A 19,473-nucleotide genomic window follows, 5' to 3' on the forward strand; every position below is an offset into this window, starting at 1 on the left:
TGAGAGCTCACAGCCTACTGGCACACAGTGCTGCAGATTTCTATAGCGTGGGCAACACTCTTTATGAATGGAAAATGTGCATTTTCTGAGAAAGAAAAAAAAAAAAGGTTTTCCCAAAAATCTTTAACTAGCAGCAAAACCTCAACCAATCCACAAAGAATCACTGAACTAATTAAGTAAACTGTCATAATGGCAGTTTATAATACAATAGTGTTGTAAAAAATATAGATAATAGATTTTTTGAAACATTCGGTTCTGAATATTTGGAACGGTTTCAATGCTCATCAATTGATACACCAGTACTAGCTGCACGTTCTTACTCTCGCTTCCCTCCAACAGTGAGTCAACACACACTACTACATTGGCCATTATACTGTTCTCTGCTAGCTAGTGCTATTCATACTACCACACAAAGAATGCAATGCATGACTGAAACACGGTGGTAGTCGGAATTTGTCGCACCAGATTTAGTTGAACATACAACATATAAACACCTTGACTTTTCCCATTTAAACCCTCAAAACATCTTCTCGCAGAAAACCCATCTTAACTAAACTTCCAACAATCACAAAACGCATTTAGAATCAAGCCTCCTTAATCTTCATGAACAAAAAGATTATTATTGCTGCAATAATCCTATCCTTATCATGATTAGTATTCTTTATTGCCCTCACTTAACTCGTCTAATTTACATAATTAAACCCATTTTTCCAGCATGGAAAAACATGACTATAAAGCAGTATCTCTGATGTCTTACTCCAATGCACAAACACAGACAGAGATAATAACTATCCATCTGTCCTACACACTTATATCTTCTGGTATCACAGGGTCACACAGCAGCATCAATTCTGCATGCCTGTTGAAAGGAATATGACAAGTATGCATGAAATCCCATATGCATACATAGTGAGATGAAGCACGAGCAAACACAAATTGAAGCATTAGAAGCACGTTTGCCAGATAACATGCATGCAGCATGGATGAGTGCCATTCATGCATGTCCCTGCTGCTGGGCTGCGCTGCGGGATAGATGAGATGAGTGAACAAACTAGGCAGGGATTCCCAATGTGGGGAGACCCAGGCACTGCAACAGCAAAGACGTCATCAGCAGCAGCATCAGCAGCATTACACCACATCACTGACCAGGACACCCACATTCCCCAACCCCACTCTGCTTATATAAGCCTGCCACAAAGCAGCATAGCATACAGCCACACTATCTACTGGAGACAGATAAAAATGTTTGACACAGTCTCTTCGAAATAATATCCTCCTTTTGCTCGCTCACACACGCATACAGTGTATTCTTGCACCAACAAAAATGAACGGTTTTGGACTAGATATTCATCCATCTCAAGTGTCAATCTCGAGGCTGAGCGGACCAATAGCATAGCATAGCAAAAGCAGGGAGGGGCTGCACGACGAATTGTGAATCAGAGCCAGAAATGGGGTGCTGAATAAACCAGCTTTACCTGATCTCTCTTCTCTCCTCCTCCACCCATGCCTCTCTTATGTTTCCTCAGCGCTCTCGTCAACACCCCCCACCCCTTTGCTTCCACACACACACACACACACACACACACACACACACACACACACACACACACACACACACACACACACACACACACACACACACACACACACACACACACACACACACACACACACACACACACACACACACACACACACACACACACACACACCAGCCCAGTGTTGCTAAGGAAACGGCAACGTCATTCTCAACTACTGCCATTTGTGTTGGCCGAGTACCAGTGAGAAGAGCAGGAAGAAGATTGATATTACAAAAAAATATGTGGATTGTAGTGTACACGGACTGAGAGGGCTAATGAGAGAATAGGACAGGATGGAAAGAAAATGTGAGCGACCATATGCCATTGCTGCTGGAAATCTTTAACTGTGGTCCAAATAACAATGTGGGATCTCAGATCTCCAGGTAACGTGATCTCAAGTAGTATAAGTAAAATAAAGCCAATAAAGATGATCAGTAAAGCAATGAGTTAGGGCTGTGCTGTAAGCCGAACTGCATGCTGGGTACAGCTCGCCCACTTATCATGAAACTCCGTCGCACAGGAGTTTCACAGGACGAGCTGTACCCCAGCATGCAGTTCGGCGGTATAATTTTATAAATGTACAACCATGACTAAAGTTCTAACCCTGACACGTAAGTAGCTCAGACCGAAACAAAAATACCGTGATATACCGTGAAACCGCCAGAATCTTACAAAATACCGTGATATGAATTTTTGGCCATCCCGCTCAGCCCTACAATGAGTCCAGCTGCCTTTTACCTGCCGTTATTCAACATAAACATGCTACAGTAGTAGTATGCCCATGTTACTATAGTATTGTCGCATTCTTTACCCTACCACTGTTATGATTAGGGATGGGTATCGCTTGGGTTTTTTCCGATACCGGTGCTAAAACGATACTTTTAAAACGATACCGGTGCCTAAACGGTGCCTGAACCGATACTTTTTTTATTGCCAAGGCAATTTTTTTTCTTCAAATTGAATGAATGAATTGAATTTATTAACTGTTTAAAGTATACTATAGATATAAATAAATAAGTACATACAAAACACGCTTCAAACTACAGATTCAAACCTTTTAACTTCAAACTATAGAAATATATATTTAAAACTAAAAAACTAAAACTGCTGCTTTACTGGACTACACGTCATCATTAATATCAACTGGAGAGATTTGTTCCATCAAGCTGAGGACGGACGTTCAAAAGCTCGTGCCTCCAGCAATCTCTGTGTGCGCGCATTGTGTGTGTGTGTGTGTGAGCGCTGGAAGCCCCGCCCCCTCGAGCCCCGCTCTGCATGCAGGCAGACAGAGCAGAGCAGCGAGTGCGCTCTGATCCGCGCTATTTTAATAATCGTTTTTAGCGTGCGGGCACCACGCTACCTTTTTAGTATTTATATACCGTGTAACTTTACAGAGTAGTGTAAAAAAAAAGGATTTAAATCGGCACCGGAAGGAAGCACCGGAAGGAAGCACCGAAATCTGCGTTGCTTTTCGGTCCGGTAGGTACCGGACATGTTCTCGGTACCCAACCCTAGTTATGATAACTAGTACTAATAAAACGCATGTATTCTTGTGTTATCAACCTGGCCTAAAAATGTAACTGCAATGTGTCCAAATACAGGCTGCACATTGAAGCCTCGACCAGCAGCAGCACAGCCTATTCTGTCCCAGTTTAATCAGTGTGTCAGTCAGCCTGATGTTGGCATCTCTCGGCCAAACTGTCAGCATCACCACATGAGGCAGCAGACATGTTGCAGGGCAGCTGATTCCCACAGAGAACTGCTGGCAATCTCCAGTATGCCAATATGGAAGTGCCTTAAACTTGCATTCTCTGTACTCCTCAGGTTGCAAAAATGCCACAGTAGTCAGATTGTACGGAAGTCTATGAGAAAATAACGCTACTTCTCACCAAATTATTACCTCAGTTAACATTGTAAACATGACGTTATGGTCTTAATCGCTAGTTTCAAGTCTTCTTCAATACAGCATGATGTTCATTTAGTCAATTATGGTCCAATTCAGGGTAAAATACACAGTAAAGCAGGCTATTCTTTAGGGGGTGGCCATCTTGTAATTGACCATACATGGTGTCTCTACCACAACGTTAAACCTCCACAGTCCAAGTAAGATCACTTCCGTTGACTGTTTGCAAAGAATCTGAGATGACGACGGCCAAAATGTCCACAAACCAATATCGGACTTCAGGACAGCAACGTCAACTTCATATATGCTCCACACACCTGCCTCATCTGTTAGATGACGAGGAGGACGAGGGAAAATGTTGTCCGCACTGCAGTGTCACAGAGACAGTTAATCTGCAAAGTTTCTTTTGAATTAAGTAGTCACTCACATGGCAGCTATTCTGCAGTGCAGGTCACTCTGACCCAATTCACACGCATTACCAAACATTGCGGCTTCTAATATTGCCCTCCTTATGACAGCCAACCAGCTGAGACACACTGCCCTGCACCCTGTGTCAGGTTACCACACTAAAGACAGCCCATGACGTGAGACAGTGTGAGGCAATGACTGAAAAAGACAGGGAGCGCCGCTTATATTTCTGGTTATTGTGAGTTTATGTTAACATTCGTATATCACCATCTCAGACAGCAGACTAGAGAGACAAACTATTCTGTGCAGGTATGAGCTCACTGTCAAATTTAGCTGCTCCAGGTCAAGCTGGGTCAGGGTCTCAGCAATAGTTAGCAGCAGGGAAAGCCAGAGAAATGAGAGGAATTGTACTGCATGGTAGCTGGTAAGAGCGGAGAGATTGTCTATACAAAGTCTTTTAACTGACTTATCAGATAACTAATATCTGGTTAACAGGCAGACATCATGTACATGGAGCCAAAAGTCAGCATTTGCATAACATCACTAATAAATGAGTTTCAAAAGCAGTGAGATTATATATATATATATATATATATATATATATATATATATATATATATATATATATATATATATATTTTACAAAAATAACAGCAATACCCTTGGTTTTTGTTTCGTTTAATTGAACATCCACAGTAAAAATGTGGACTCATGGAACTTATGATTGGGTTTCTATTCTCATTTTCTTGATTAATCATCCTTCCATTTTAACTAGCAAAATGTAAGGGAAGACTACAAAAAAAAAAAAAAATATTCTACAGAATAATAACAGAGACAGTATGAATCTACAGTCCTACTCTGATTCTTTCTCAGTAATGATAGCCAGAGAGCAAGTGAACAGAAAATGCCGTCTATTCCTGAAACTTTGTGTGGGTAATGATTGCGAGCTGTTATTAGTAGCAGTTATTTAGGATAGTCTAATATATTTGGAATTTCAGAATGGAGAAACATAACATAGCACACATGCCTCTCCATTTTCTCTGCAGAGGCTGAATGAAAGATGAAGGTGAATGGAGGCGCAGATTGCTGCAAACAAGAGTGAGCAAGCGCGTACAAACCCACAGACAACAGCAGTGGGAGAGACATACACAGGCAGTTCGACCCAATTCAGCGCCTCTGTATTCAGCCTCGCGCCTCACCCATTTGACGTCAGAGAGAACTTATTTTACAAAAGGCAGCAAGGTTATGTCTTCACAGAGTGGACACACACACCGTGTGTGTGTGTGTGTGTGTGTGTGTGTGTGTGTGTGTGTGTGTGTGTGTGTGTGTGTGTTCATGCTTCCCAGTTTGTGCAAGCTCAGTGCCTGCCCATATTATACATCAGCAGCGCTCAAAGTGTGTGCGTACCGGTGTTTGTGTCAGAGAGGATTCCCCTTTGCGCCGGCTGCACAATCTCATACAGGGAGGAAATGAAGGGGTTGGCAGAGCACTATGGACCATAGAGGAATGGTCCAGGTAAATTCAAACCAAAATAGTCTGTGCTTCTCACAATACAAATATGGACATTTGCATCACTATCAGGTACACATATGCAACACACATACAGTCCAAAATACTGTACATATAATATCTGTAATGAGCTACATAAAATGTGATAAGGGTGTTGGTATGGATTAGAAAAACAGATCCGTGAAACTTGCCGACAACAGCAACAAAGATATGGAGGAAGCAGAGAAACATTACACAAAACACAAATGAGGGGACATGATTCATCTTTTTCCATCTACGTCTCTCTCTGTCCTTCTTCCTGCCAACTCTTCTCTTGTTTCTCTACCAGTGCTATGAGGATACTCCTTTCTGCCTTCCGCCCCCTCCATGTCAACCCCTCCCATCAATATCACTCTCCATCCACCCACTTTTAAGTGTTAGCTCTCTGTCTCTGTCTCTCTCTCTTTCTTCCTCTTTTAATGTGTCTTCTTAAATTGTCAGGCCTACTGCTGACGCCATCCTCCTCCACTCAGCCAACCCACTCAGTCCTGTGGGACGAGCTATGACTCATTCTCTCCCTCCTTCCCTCCCCTCCCTCCCTTGTTACCTACCTACCTTTCTGTGGCTGTCTCAGAGTCTCCCTCTCTCTGTTGCTCTCACTAGTTAAAACCTATGTATAGTTCTCTGTTGCATGTGGGGATACATACAGATGGAAAGAAAGCGGTGTTGGCCAAGAGAACGACAATCTCCCTTCTGCATAATGAACGATTACCAGTGGAGAGAGAGGAATCCTGATCTTGCATGCTTTAATGACAAAGAAAAGTAAAGTTCTGGTACGTGGGTGAAGGAGATAAATATGGCATTCCACATGGGCCAAAATTAAAGAAGTAAATTACAACTATAACTGCAATCACACTGATTCATATAGAAAATGACAAAGGAAAATGTGAAATAAGAAAAAACATTAATTTCAGAATGCCCCCGTTCTTTAATCTATGATCTAAAGCAGTGTTTCTCAACCTTTTTTCAGTGATGTACCCCCTGTGAAATAGGTAACCAGCTAACCCCCCAACCAGCACAAAACAATTTTGGTTGAAAAAAAGATGGAATACACAGCACTGTTCCATCAGTGTCTGATATATATAGAATATAAACAATTCAGTTTCTGAACTTACACTTATATTTTATAGAATATGTATTAAATAAGATAAGATTTTTGAATGGATGCTAATTTTAAATATATTTATTTTGTTATCTCACGTACACCTTCATCTAGCCCCAGGGGATCTAAAGATCAGTTGAGAGTTTGCAACTAACATCTAGATATGCTCGTTATTATTTCATTGGTCCATTTCCTGTTACAACAGGATGTTGGGGCAGGATATAACAGCGCATTAATAACGATAAACCAACAGAATAAGTCTGGGTAAGCACAACATCTGTTTCATAAACTATTTAAGACTGTGAAAGTAATTTAAGAGATTGAAAATGTCAACTGTGTGGAAGAAGAAATGAATATCTGGGACACATACACTATCTCCCAACTTAACGTCCTGTTATCCAATGTTGGTGCACTATGGGATATTGTAAAAGAAGCAGCATAATTTGCTATCAAATAACAGTGAATGATGAAACGGATGGGCAGGAAAGTGAATACGTTTTTTTATCCTAAATACTGAACCATCAGGTGCTAATAAATAGGTATGCCCGTCCAAAAGATGCGCAGACCTTTGTATTAGTCTTTAAACTTCATGGCCAGCAAGATATAGGATTTAAAATAGTTCCTCATCTCTCCAATTAATACATAGATAATGTAATTTGGGATTGTGGGGCAATCTTGTCCTCTCAAGTATAGTGAAGAGATTTGTGAAAGATTCTGCTCAACTTGAGCTGCTAATGTAAAACGAATAACTGTCAAAATGAAATTGGGTGGCAGCTTCCGCGCTCATTATAAACCTTATGTAATTCATCAGCTTCTTTTACTGGGAGAAAGAGGAGGGAGCAGTCGAAGAGAATGGAAGAGAGAGAGGAAAGATGGAGGAGCAAGGGGTGGCTAGTGAGAGAGGAAAAACTTCTCAATGATGAAACAATCTGTGCTGTTAAGTGATTGGACCAGACCTCCACCAATGGGAGGACCAGCTCCATGGCAACAGGCTCTGTCACCAAGAGAAAAGCAGCCATATCCCTCAACACCCCCATATTTTTCTCTCCCTTTCCCTCTCACGAACCTTCTCCTTTCCCCAATTACAAGGCCCGGTGTATTTATCACTGGGTAAACACAAATAAAACAGCACACAGGCACATACAAAACACACAGCAGCCCCGTGGGATACTTATAGCATGAATAACACAGCTGTATAGCATGAATAGCACAGCTTGATAGCATGAATAACACAGCTCAAAAAAAACATACACACATACAAACAAGGCTTGCAGATGTACACACAGACTTAATGGGGCTTACATAGTGATCGTCATTCGCAGTTATTTAAAATGTATCGAATGGCGATGACTCCCCTCACACGCTGACTGCAGACAGTTCTGTTCTACTCTGTCCTGAAGAGAGTGGTGACTAACTACCAGGTCTGGTGGAACTGAACCTTGAACTAAACAGACTGAGCTCACAGACACAAGAACAGACCTCCAAAAGAAGGAAGTAGGCCGCAGCAAATAGAAACTTCATATATATTTCGCAAGATGAAGTCTGCATGCATCAGAGAGCATCCAACCGACCCAGCTTTACTCAGCTCAGTTAGCTTTACAGGCTTATGTGGTAAACCACAGGACACCAGTCTTAACGTTTGAGGTATAATAATAATAATAATAATAATAATAATAATAATAATAGACTGTAGCTTAACAGCTGAAAATGCTAAGAAAGCAGTCCATGCTGAGAGGTGAAGTATCCCAGAAGCAGTGATACATGCTCAAGTACTGCCCAAATATATTTGGTTGACCGTAGCTTGAAAGACAAATACTGCTGCACATGTGACTTTGACTGCTTGTAATCATTTGCAATATTAATTTTATCCATATTAGTTTGCACTTTTTTGGCATTTAGTTAGCGTTGTTGGTTGCCATGATGAAAAAATGTAAATTGATCAAAATAATAGTTTCAATCCTTTCAATGCATCAACACCCCATAAGAGCACTGATAACTTGTGTCTACAAGAAGAAAGCAATAGGTGAAATGTAGAAATCTTAGTATTTTTATCCTTGTATAGGCAATAGCAAATCCGTTTACTGACAGAGTACCAGTTAGAACTAGTTGGGCGTGGTTTCCATTTGCAATACAGCACACGAAGAGAGATGCTCTGCCTGGCATGTGTAGGAGCAGCATCATAACAAAGATAGATTAATAATAAAAAATTTCAATCATTACAAATAAAACAGGTTCTGTACCACCAAAAAGCGGTAGAAAGATTAAAATAGAGTTTTACCAAATCTTTACACTACCTGCTGTAGAACTCTAACATAATTTTCCATATGAGCAGGTATTCACCATGGTGAAGCTATCACTGGGGAAAGCCCTGGCCTGGCAGCGCCTTGAGGGAGGGCCACCACACAACTTTATTGCCGCTGTCCCTCGTCGACAATTTCTCAAGCTATCCCTTTCTCTCTATTTAGCTGGTGGTCTATAGCCATATAGTTTATGATGAATAGATTATCACCCCGTTAGGCAGCTTCCTCCAGGTCACACCATTGTAAGGCTTTGGGTACTGTACAACTTCCTTAGACCCCTTTCTCTGGTCTTTATCTCTCTTACGGTTTTCCCCCAACTGTTACTGGCTCTCTCTCACTCAATATCTATTATTTGCTGCCCTATCCAGCTCGAGAGCGGAGTGGAGCAGCAGCAGTTTCTGCTCCTCCTCAAAGCATTTTGTGATCACTCGACTCCCAGTCTCATATGTGCTCTTCGATGGACACCCAGAGATATCCATCTGCTTTACGCTCCATTGCAAATATGGCGAGTCTTGTCATTCTGTGTTTTATGTTTCAACATCACACAAATTAAAATGTAAAAGACACCACAGAATACCAGGTTCAACGTGAACAGATAATTTGCCATTATCCTGAGTTCATGAATGAGCACAGAAAGGAGCTAAAGGAGTCTGGCGTAAGATAAGAGAAGTAACTGGAGCTTCTGGAAAATGTAAAAGCAGTACGTCTGATCCTTTAAACACTGCACACAAGTTGTTACAGCAAACTTCGTACTCCCTGTGATTGAACACATCACATCCCAACATCCCACGAATAAAGCGCAACAAAATTTCACTTTGCTGCCTATCCGGGTGCGGATGCTCATGGGATTAGTTATATACGATAGTCTCATGTTGGAACACAGCAGCACCGATGGTAACGTCACAGCAACACACACAAACATGCCCCACAAGCATCAACACAAGAACAATCTGTCACAATTGCAAATACAAAATAAACTGTAGCGAAACAACCTTAAAACATTGTCAGACACTTATTATATTGTAATTCATTCCCACGCATAGTGGTCAGAATAATCATAGTGACCTGCTCTTCTGCCAACAGCGGGGTCTCTCCCTTGTACTGTCCTGCTTATGGCGGCGCTAACCGCTACCACTAATGGAGGCGTTATTGACTTGCACCGCGTCTTGCAAAACAAAGCATTTTGGAAACAGCTGTGTGAAGATGACAAAAGTTGGTAGCATCTGCAAAAGAGAACCGGGGAATATAAGGAACAATTTGGATAACGTCTTGCCCTTTATCATCCCTGTCCTGATCAAATTAGATCAATTCATAACATTTGGAAACTCATACGGATGCTGGTATAGCAGAAATCTAAACAGACAGGAACAGACTGATGCAGTATCTAGGTCTTGCATAGAAAACTAAGGGTTTCAATGCAACCTATGATAATTACCCTATCTCTCCTGACATGTTCTGATTATTTTTAAGTACAGTAACTCTGTTGATGTTGAAATAAATTCCATCACATGTGGCAATCAGTCTTATTTCTCACCATCTAATCTGATTAAATGTACATTAACAGACTATTTTCAATGCTAATGCAAAGCTAGTGCCCAATTAAAATGTAGTGCACCTTCTCTTCGAATGAGAGATTGTTCTATGGATCCCTGAGTGGAAACTACACAAGGAAATTACTTTGTTTAAACGGCATCAGTTTTACATTTCTTGATACAATATTACATAACCAATTTGTTTGCACTTTCAGCATCAGTGGCGTTGGAACCTCTCATTGTCTCTCCCTCCCACAAGTTTTTTCCTCTCTTTCCTCATTTTGCTTTTTAAAATATTCAGCTATAGGTCGTTTCCTTTTAGGAACACAATAGATAAATGGATAATTTCATACCACTGCCAAGCACACCAATAACAGTGACCATAATTGTGATTATGTTGAATTTTACTCGCAAACTCAAAGCGCAAGGTTTCAAGTGAAAATTTTGCATCTGGCTTAATTTTTGCCACAAAATAATTTGTTGTCATGCATTAGCTAATTTCCATGGTATAGGACAATTAAATATATTCCAGATGGATTAGAGTGTCAAAAACCGCTGTGTAGTGTTTGGGCATCCAATCAGTCTTTGGACTGATTGTTTTACTCAAACTGAAGTCACTTCTTCACTGGTTGCTAATATGTCGTCTTAGTTTTGGTCTGAAAGTCCCCTAAGAGACTGAGTGGGACTTGAACAAGTTTCTCTTCACATTAACCTGAGTAAATGATAAATAATCTAACAGCTGGATGTGTCCTGATAGTAACCAATGTCCTCTATGATCTGCACAAACACCTTCATTTGCCACAGTCACACTAAATGACAGCTGGCTGGCTGGGCTGCCATGCCAAAACAGTGATGGAGAATCGAGTGCTGCAAGCCCGCCTAACCCGGAAGTCAGGCATCCAGCCAGTCGAACAGTCAGGCTGTCGATGTTGGACCAGCAGAGAGTGTGGTCTCTTACAATGTCGCTTGTGCACTTGAGAGTGGCCAGCTGGAAGGCAACATGCCAGCCATTTAGCTCAGTCTACCATCCAGCATCCCCCTTCGAATGCTTTTCAGTGTTTATTCTCTAACATTTGTTCCTCAGACACCTAGCCACAGACCTGCAAACTCTAGAGTAGTGAAAAAAGGTGACAAGATACAATACTAAGCGGGGTAGAACATTTAGTGAGTTTACACAAAGGAAGCCTTTTGGAGCTAGAAAAGAACAAGGCCTACAGGAATTACTAATATTTGGTGGACAACATATTGTTCCAGAACTAATTGCGATAAACCATATTTTAATACTTTCATGGCATTGATATAATTATAGTATAATAGCATTATAAAGCAAGTACACCTTTAAAATAAGTGCCAAAAGAGTAATGAGCTTTTGATTTCAAGAAAACCAAAACAATTAATAAACTTAAATATACTTCTACTCCACTACATCGAAGAGGGAAATATTCTACTTTTAACTTTACTGCATACATTTAACAATATTAGTTTTTTGTTAGGGTACTTTGCCGATTGAGATTCTTAAAACTAAATATTAATCAGCTCATAAACATATGATGCATTTTTAAGTAGGACAGACCTTTTTTAGGCCAGTGCTCAAAAAAGCTGCTCATAGTAGGGAAAGCTTCGTCGATCCATCAATGTTTACTAAAAAAACAAAAGTTTACCTCAGGTTTAGATACACATTATAAAATGGAATATGTTGACGAAAAGCGACTCATTTGCAGGTATGTAACCAATTAAATCCCATAAGTCAAAGACCCGCAAGTCAGGGTCTGCAAAACAAACACACAGCAAACAAGAGGTCTCCATCACAGAGGGCATTAAAAGCAGGTACAGTGGCAACCATGAGAGTAAGTCAGCACAGACGGATAAAACATTACGTTTTTGCATTACCATCACACCAGACATTGGGCGACTCCAATGTCCCGACCATGACGCTGTGCTAAAATAGAAAAATAGGGGGATGATGACAAGCCTGCCGTAGGAGCTGTGGACACAAAATGACATGCATACTGTACAGACAATTTGACAGACGTGTGAGCTCGACTATATTTGAATACAGCCGTGCAGACACTTATCTAGTCACCAAACCTAATTTTTATTCGGAACAAAAAGAGCCAACAACACACTCTTATGAGAGAGGTTTGATTGTGTTCTCTTTTGTGAACTCTTTCCTTTACGATGAGTATTCAGCTTTGGCTGATGAAAATGCTCCCTACAACGTACACTATGCATGTTAAAATAAGAAAGTCTTGACTCTGTATTTGAAATCTGTTGCTATTATTAAATTAATGAAATGCTTTGCTCTCTAATGACCCATTCCATCTGTGAAATAGTTATTGTGTATGATACTGGCAACTTAGTACAGATTAGGAAATAGTGTTAGAAAAACTGCACACTGCAGCCAATCACTAGATCACGTAGCTGACCTGACAGCAGTGGCAGGTCAGTGCCTCGCTGCGCTATACCATCTGTTTACCTGTAACAGTCAACCACTCCCAATGACTCTGCCTGCCTAAGGATAGAAATGTACCTGTCTGCACCTTCTTCCTGTTTTTCTTGCTCTCTCTGTCCGTCAACCTCTCCATCTATCATCACAGCATTCTAATTACGTCACAAACAACCACTCCTACAATTTGTTCTGGTTAGGTACAACCTTTTGCTGACATTTATTTCTCTCAGTTGCTCCCTCAGTCTATCGCTCTTGAAATTCAACTAGTGGACATGTCTCTTTGCTAGTCTTATTGGAGTATTACGCTGATACAAGATTGGGGTGGCCTAATTTACGTCACTGTCATTTGCTCTTCATGTTGGCCCGAAAGCAGACAAGTTAGTGGTTTCCTCTTGATTTAATTTTAAAAAGAGTGTACTTAGGGGTTTATTAGACACACATTCCTGAAAGCTACGGTTAGTTTGCTATTTATATGCAACATCTGCTAGGAAGTCCATTTGCATTGCAATAGACTTCCTAACCTGAGGAAAGAAAACTAATGGTATAAACAAAATTAATACTTTCATTAGTTTATCACACCATACTTTAACCCCATTAATATTAATATAAGTCAAAAAGGAGTCTTTAACCACGTCAAGCACACCCATTGTGAGCCACTGCTACAAAAGCTAATCATGTCATGTCATGGTCTCTCTTACCTTAACAATGCAGCTCTGCGTTTGAGGAGACAATGCTAGCCAAGTACAAAAGTATAGTAAGCCAGTGTTTAGCCAGTGTTTAGCAAGCGGCAACCCCTTGTGCTGAGAAATGAAGCAAACGTGTGAGTGTTATGAACTGCAGTACCTCAAATGGCCATTTGAAGCTGGCTCTCCTCTCTCGCGAGGCAATCCTCAAAGACACCTATGTTATTAAGAAATCTGACTTTAAAGCAGAAATAAACATGTTTACAGCCTGGCACAAAAAAGGTTGAGTCTCTATAGCTATCTAATGTTCCTTTTCATGACATCTGTTTAACTCACCTATTTAAATATTATAAGGGCTTGAGTGGCAGCCGCTAGCTGTCTGCTCTACTGCGTCACCTGGGTTCACCTCAGCTCCACATCTGTCCATTTTTGGAATACCCGAGAGTTAGGCTATGTTATCACTGCCAAGAAAACAATAGCAAGAGACACTCACTTTGAGCTTCAAAACGTCTCTTTAGAAACCTACGGGTGACGTTGCAGAGACTACATCCAAATTCTGTACAGTATGGTTTGACTCATACAGTTGGGCATCCATGTATTGCTGTGTTCCCGGCTTCACATTCATTATTATCCAACTTTCTCAACAATGCCCAACACATATTTGAAACCATTGCCCCTAGCCAGAGTTGAAACACAAACCTTAAACCTTTACAGACAAAACAAGCAAGCGTGCGCTTCAACTTTAGCAAATGAATCTAACATGCTGACCAATTTAACATTATTCAAATGTTTAAAACACATTTGAACTACCAGCACACCAATGTGATCCTGTACATAACTTAGGCTAGCCCTTTCAGATGGCATTGTTATTGGTTTTAGGGAACTCCGATAGATAATCTGTAGTTCATTCTCAGGTCAAGTTTTCAGGACAAGGCAAGACTTTCCAGAACATTTCAAATGCATTTTCCATGTGTTTTCAATGACGCACACAAAAAATAAAACAAAACTTGATAGCAGAAGCTCAGGAAGAAAAACATTGTATAAAATGGCGAAAATGGGTTATGAGAATGGAAAAGGGGATGGCCACTCAAATAAAGTATGGATTTTTTATTTATTTATTATTTTACCATTTCTTCTTCCGTTTGTTAATAAAAAACAAAATTGAGAGGATTTTGTATTATATATTTTTTTTCATAAAAGCTCCTTATGAGAAAGTGTGAACCTACTGACGTATAGGCAATTACAGCAGCAGATACTCCAGGGATTGCTATTGATTTTGTTCATCCCTCCCTCTCACGCTTCCTCTCTTTCATACTCAAGTCTTTTTCCCACGCATTTCCAATTAGTATGCAGGAGTGAGGCTGCAGGAGCATCAGCTACCTGGGGAACAGAACTCCTAAGTCACATCAAACAAACAACACAGGTGATGGGCATGTGCACAGACAATTTCAATTTAGGCTACAATCATCAGAACGGAAAAGCCAGGTCTTCTAAACCTGAAACAGTGCTGAGACCATGAGCTAGCGCGCTCTCTCTCTCTCTCTCTCTCTCTCTCTCTCTCTCTCTCTCTCTCTCTCTCTCTCTCTCTCTCTCTCTCTCTCTCTCTCTCTCTCTCTCTCTCTCTCTCTCTCTCTCTCTCTCTCTCTCTCTCTCTCTCTCTCTCTCTCTCTCTCTCTCTCTCTCTCTCTCTAAGAGGATCATGGAGGATAAGTCTCATAACTTCCCACATGCAGCCTTATGTAAGCCCATAGGTTTTCCTTTTTAACTGCACCCCTCCTTCCCTCCTCAGTATGACAGAGTTGCAGAGTGACGCCTACTTCTCGGTGACTCTCCACCCCCACCAGGCCACCTCCACCATCCTCCCACACAGGGATACAGTAGAAGGGAATTCCTCATTACATCAGCATTTGCCTCACCAAACATGTGTTCTACATCTGTACAGACACACTAACATAAACTGACCACTAACATCTTTCAGCCAATAAAAACGTAAACTGTACATACAGAAACACAGAAAATGTTCTGCACTTAAACATGCTCGTATGGTATACAAAGTAGATTAAACCATCTTCGAGCAAGCCCTATTATATGATGTTTGCATTGTTACTAAGCTATCATTAAATACAATTGCTGCAGGAACTTCACCAAGACAAACAATGAAAAAGTGCCGAAATAAGAGGCAATTATAACATTAGCCATGGCTACACGTTAAACCAAATCTCATAGTTGTGAAAGGCACATCACAGCAACTCCAAATTATTAAACACACACACGCACACACACACACACACACACACACACACACACACACACACACACACACACACACACACACACACACACACACACGCTTACTGTATTTAGAGTTCAGCTCTGTGGATCGCAAGCCAAGTCGGATCAGGTGTCTCACAGATAAAAGCACATAATCGCCTGAGAAGCAGCAGCAGCAAAAGCAGCTCTGGACCAAGACAACGCTGACATTAGTTTTATCTCGCTAAGTAGCACAGATGAATGAATTCCATTTCCTGCAGCATGTAAATAGCTCATTTTCAGGGGTGTTTACCTCTATCACTCGCTTCAGCTCATTCTACTTTCTTTGTCCTCACGCTGGCTCTCTTCCCTCCTGTCGGTACCATCAGCTGTTTTGTAAATGAGTTTCATGAAAATGGACAGACAGCTCTTTTTTCACTGCCTCCTCTATTTTTCTGAATGAAGCACACACACCACAAGAAAACAGAAAGCCTTGCTTGCTGGCTGGGTCTCTCGTTCCCTACTGCTCTTTTGCTATCATGCGCACAGTTTGCACCGCTCCCTTCTCCTCCAACCCTCCCTTTCGTGTGGATTTTCTCTCTCTCTCTCTCTCTCTTACATATCTTGTTTGCTCTCTGCCTCTGTGTGACAATATAATTGCAGAGACAGCCAAACCAGGGATGGCAATATGTCCAGCTGTTTCAAGGGCTGCTGGGATCAGCCAGTATTTCACTTGATACAATGGCAAGATGCTTATATGAGGTGTTACAGAAAATACATTTAGTCTTTCACAAGTCCAATTTAAGATTTGGTATTTTTGGCAAAAAAAGGATACACGCCTACATCCAAAAGCAAACTAGTCACCATTCATCAATCTCCATTTCATGGGAGTATATGAAATCGTTATCTGTAGCCTGTGCCTGGACTTGTAAACTGAATGTTTTCAAAGTACTGACAGCTGCTGGTGAAACAGAGCACTGCTGCAAGGTCCAAAAATAAAAATAGGAAAAATCAGGGGCTTTGAAGGAAATATGGAAAGGGAAAATAATGAAACCACCTTATTAGCTTGGAAAGAACCTTAATCCCACAGGACAACACATTTGTATCTTCTCTCTGCAGCTCCCTCACTGCAAACTGCAGCTCAAGATGCAATGGAAGAAAGGCAGTCAAAAGTTCAGCATCAAAGAAAACATCAGAAGGGAACTCTAGGTAAGGTAGCTGATGCGTGATCCGTTCAGATCCCCCACCTCCGGTTTGCACACAAGTGAGCCGTGGGTTAATTACACTGTTTAACCATCATAGTGTGAAATAAAGTTAAACTGACGATCATTATCGGCCTATATTCAGTAGAAATATGTGACTGTCAATAATGCTTTTTATAACAAATCCATGTTGAAATTGGCAGGAGAGCTAGTAACGTTAGCAGCATGGAAGCTTACAGTAAAGGTACGTAGGTTGCATTGAGTTACATTATGATGAAAAAATAGTTTTTGGCGAGAAACTTAAATGTATACAGTTGTTTGAAGGAGATGTTTTCACAGCAACATAAAATAGATATTAAAGAGGGAATTGTGACTTAATTTCCTAACACTGGCAACAAAGCAATGTATATTGCATTATTAATAGCACTAAGTAAAAGGATAACACTTAGACATTCTGACAGTTTACACTGACTTCAGAATGGCTGGAGTTTGTCTGGAACCTTGTCAATGCCAATCAATGACTCAAAACCTTGATACAATCCGAACGTTTTCGGATTCTGTTGCACCCCTAGTGAATCAGAAACAGCTTGCCATGGCCTTAAATAATTACAGTCGCAACTGCAAGCTCCTCTGCCTCAGCTGATATTAAAATATAGCCAATTTTTTACAATATTTTGTTGCCGCACCAGTTTGAAACATAATAGGAGGGAGCAGTAAAATATTAAAGAGCCAACATAAGCTGCAGATTAGAAGGAGGGCTACACTCAAAACTCTGACTGCAGTTAAGGCATACATCAAAACTCAAAAAGGCAAGTAAAACCGTTTACTGTTGGATGGAAAATCACGACTCTAGTCTGCTATAAATGTGTTGATATGTGGATAACCAGTGCGGTAGAAGATATCACGGTAGGTCTAGACCGAAAAAGCATATTTGTAAGCAATGTCGTGGCTCTCGATATTTAACTCATTGGGCTGGGCGGTATGGCCAAAAATTCATATCACGGTATTTTGTAAGATCCTGGTGGTTTCACGGTATATCACGGTATTTTTTTTCGAGTAAACACATTAATTTATTGACCCCGAAAAGGACCGCCACCGCAGTTCGCTGGCCAACTCGCTCACAACTGGCCAGCAGCTGTTTGTACGTTGGTACATAGGGTGTTAGGAAGCTTAACATGGAGGGACTAAGGATCCAGGGGAATGTAGGTGTGAATTTTTCATATACCGTCATACCGGTAGTGCATAGCCATAACGACTGTTGTCGCATTTCGGCAGGCAGCCGAATGTAATGTTCACAGCTCACAGCTGAGGGCGCAGTGGTCGGAGCTACGTACGTGTCAGGGTTAGCATTTTAGTCATGTTTTTTTTTTTTTATTACACCGCTGAACTGCATGCTGGGTACATCTCGCCCACTATCATGAAACTTTGTAATTTCAAATTTTGCTGCCTGCCAAAGAGCGACAACAGTCGCTACGGCTATATATCGTTACTTTTATAGTGGTCGCACTGGTTTGCCTGACATTAAATAGCAGGTTTGTTTCTGTGTGAAACCATACACTGTACACTTCCTCGAGCAACATCAAAAACTTAAAACATACCGTTAATACAAAATTAAGTTAACTATTGATTGTTTTCTCGTCAAGAAAAATACTGCAGTGCCCCATTAAACCTGACATCGTTGGTTGAGGCAACTGCTCTACTACCAGTCTGACCCGTGTCAGGTAAAATGCCTAATCTTGATCAGAGGAGCCGGAATTATTTCAGAAGAGTGACACTGTCGGCTACATTTAATACCATGAAACAACTTTACTGATAATTTCTTCTCTGTTTCAATGATCGCCAAAGAGATGATCTGATCGCCAAAAAGATGATCTGTTCTGAGTGCATCGTTCCCTCGTCACAACAATTTACATAATACAAAAATTACCAATGTGTATGGCAACAGAGAAAAAAGGTAATGCCTAAAATGTATCATTGTAGCTCCAAAAGATGTGGTGAAAAATGTTGGGTGCACCTAAATCATGTGCTGATGCCCCTGAAAGAAAAAGTTAGGCGCACCAGTGCAACCAATGTAGACTAATATGACTGGATGTAGTAGTACACCCTGGTATTGTTGGCATACTGCATTTGACATATAATGCATCTGGCACATTAAATAGTGTCGCTAGCCTGCCACTAGAAAAGGTTTGTTTCAGATTGAGCACATGACTGGGATAAAGAGGATGGTGTGCACTAATGCTACCTAATACCTCAAAACAAGTCCATCAGCTTCTTCTGTATTTGGGCCTACAGGCAGCCTCTTTCAGGGGATAGTAAGAGAAGACACCGAAGGGCTTAGAAAGCAGGAAAGAGGGGGGAGGAGACGAGCAAAGATCAGTTGCCAAAGACACCACAGATAAACCAATCATGAACACAATCACAAAGTGTTGCAGTCTCCAGCATATAACAGTTGCAGTCTCAAGTATATAACTAAGATAAAGTTATAAGTAAACACTAGGAAAATTGTAATTATTGAC

Source organism: Taurulus bubalis (genome assembly GCF_910589615.1).
Source record: "Taurulus bubalis genome assembly, chromosome: 5".
NCBI classification, from domain to species: domain Eukaryota; kingdom Metazoa; phylum Chordata; class Actinopteri; order Perciformes; family Cottidae; genus Taurulus; species Taurulus bubalis.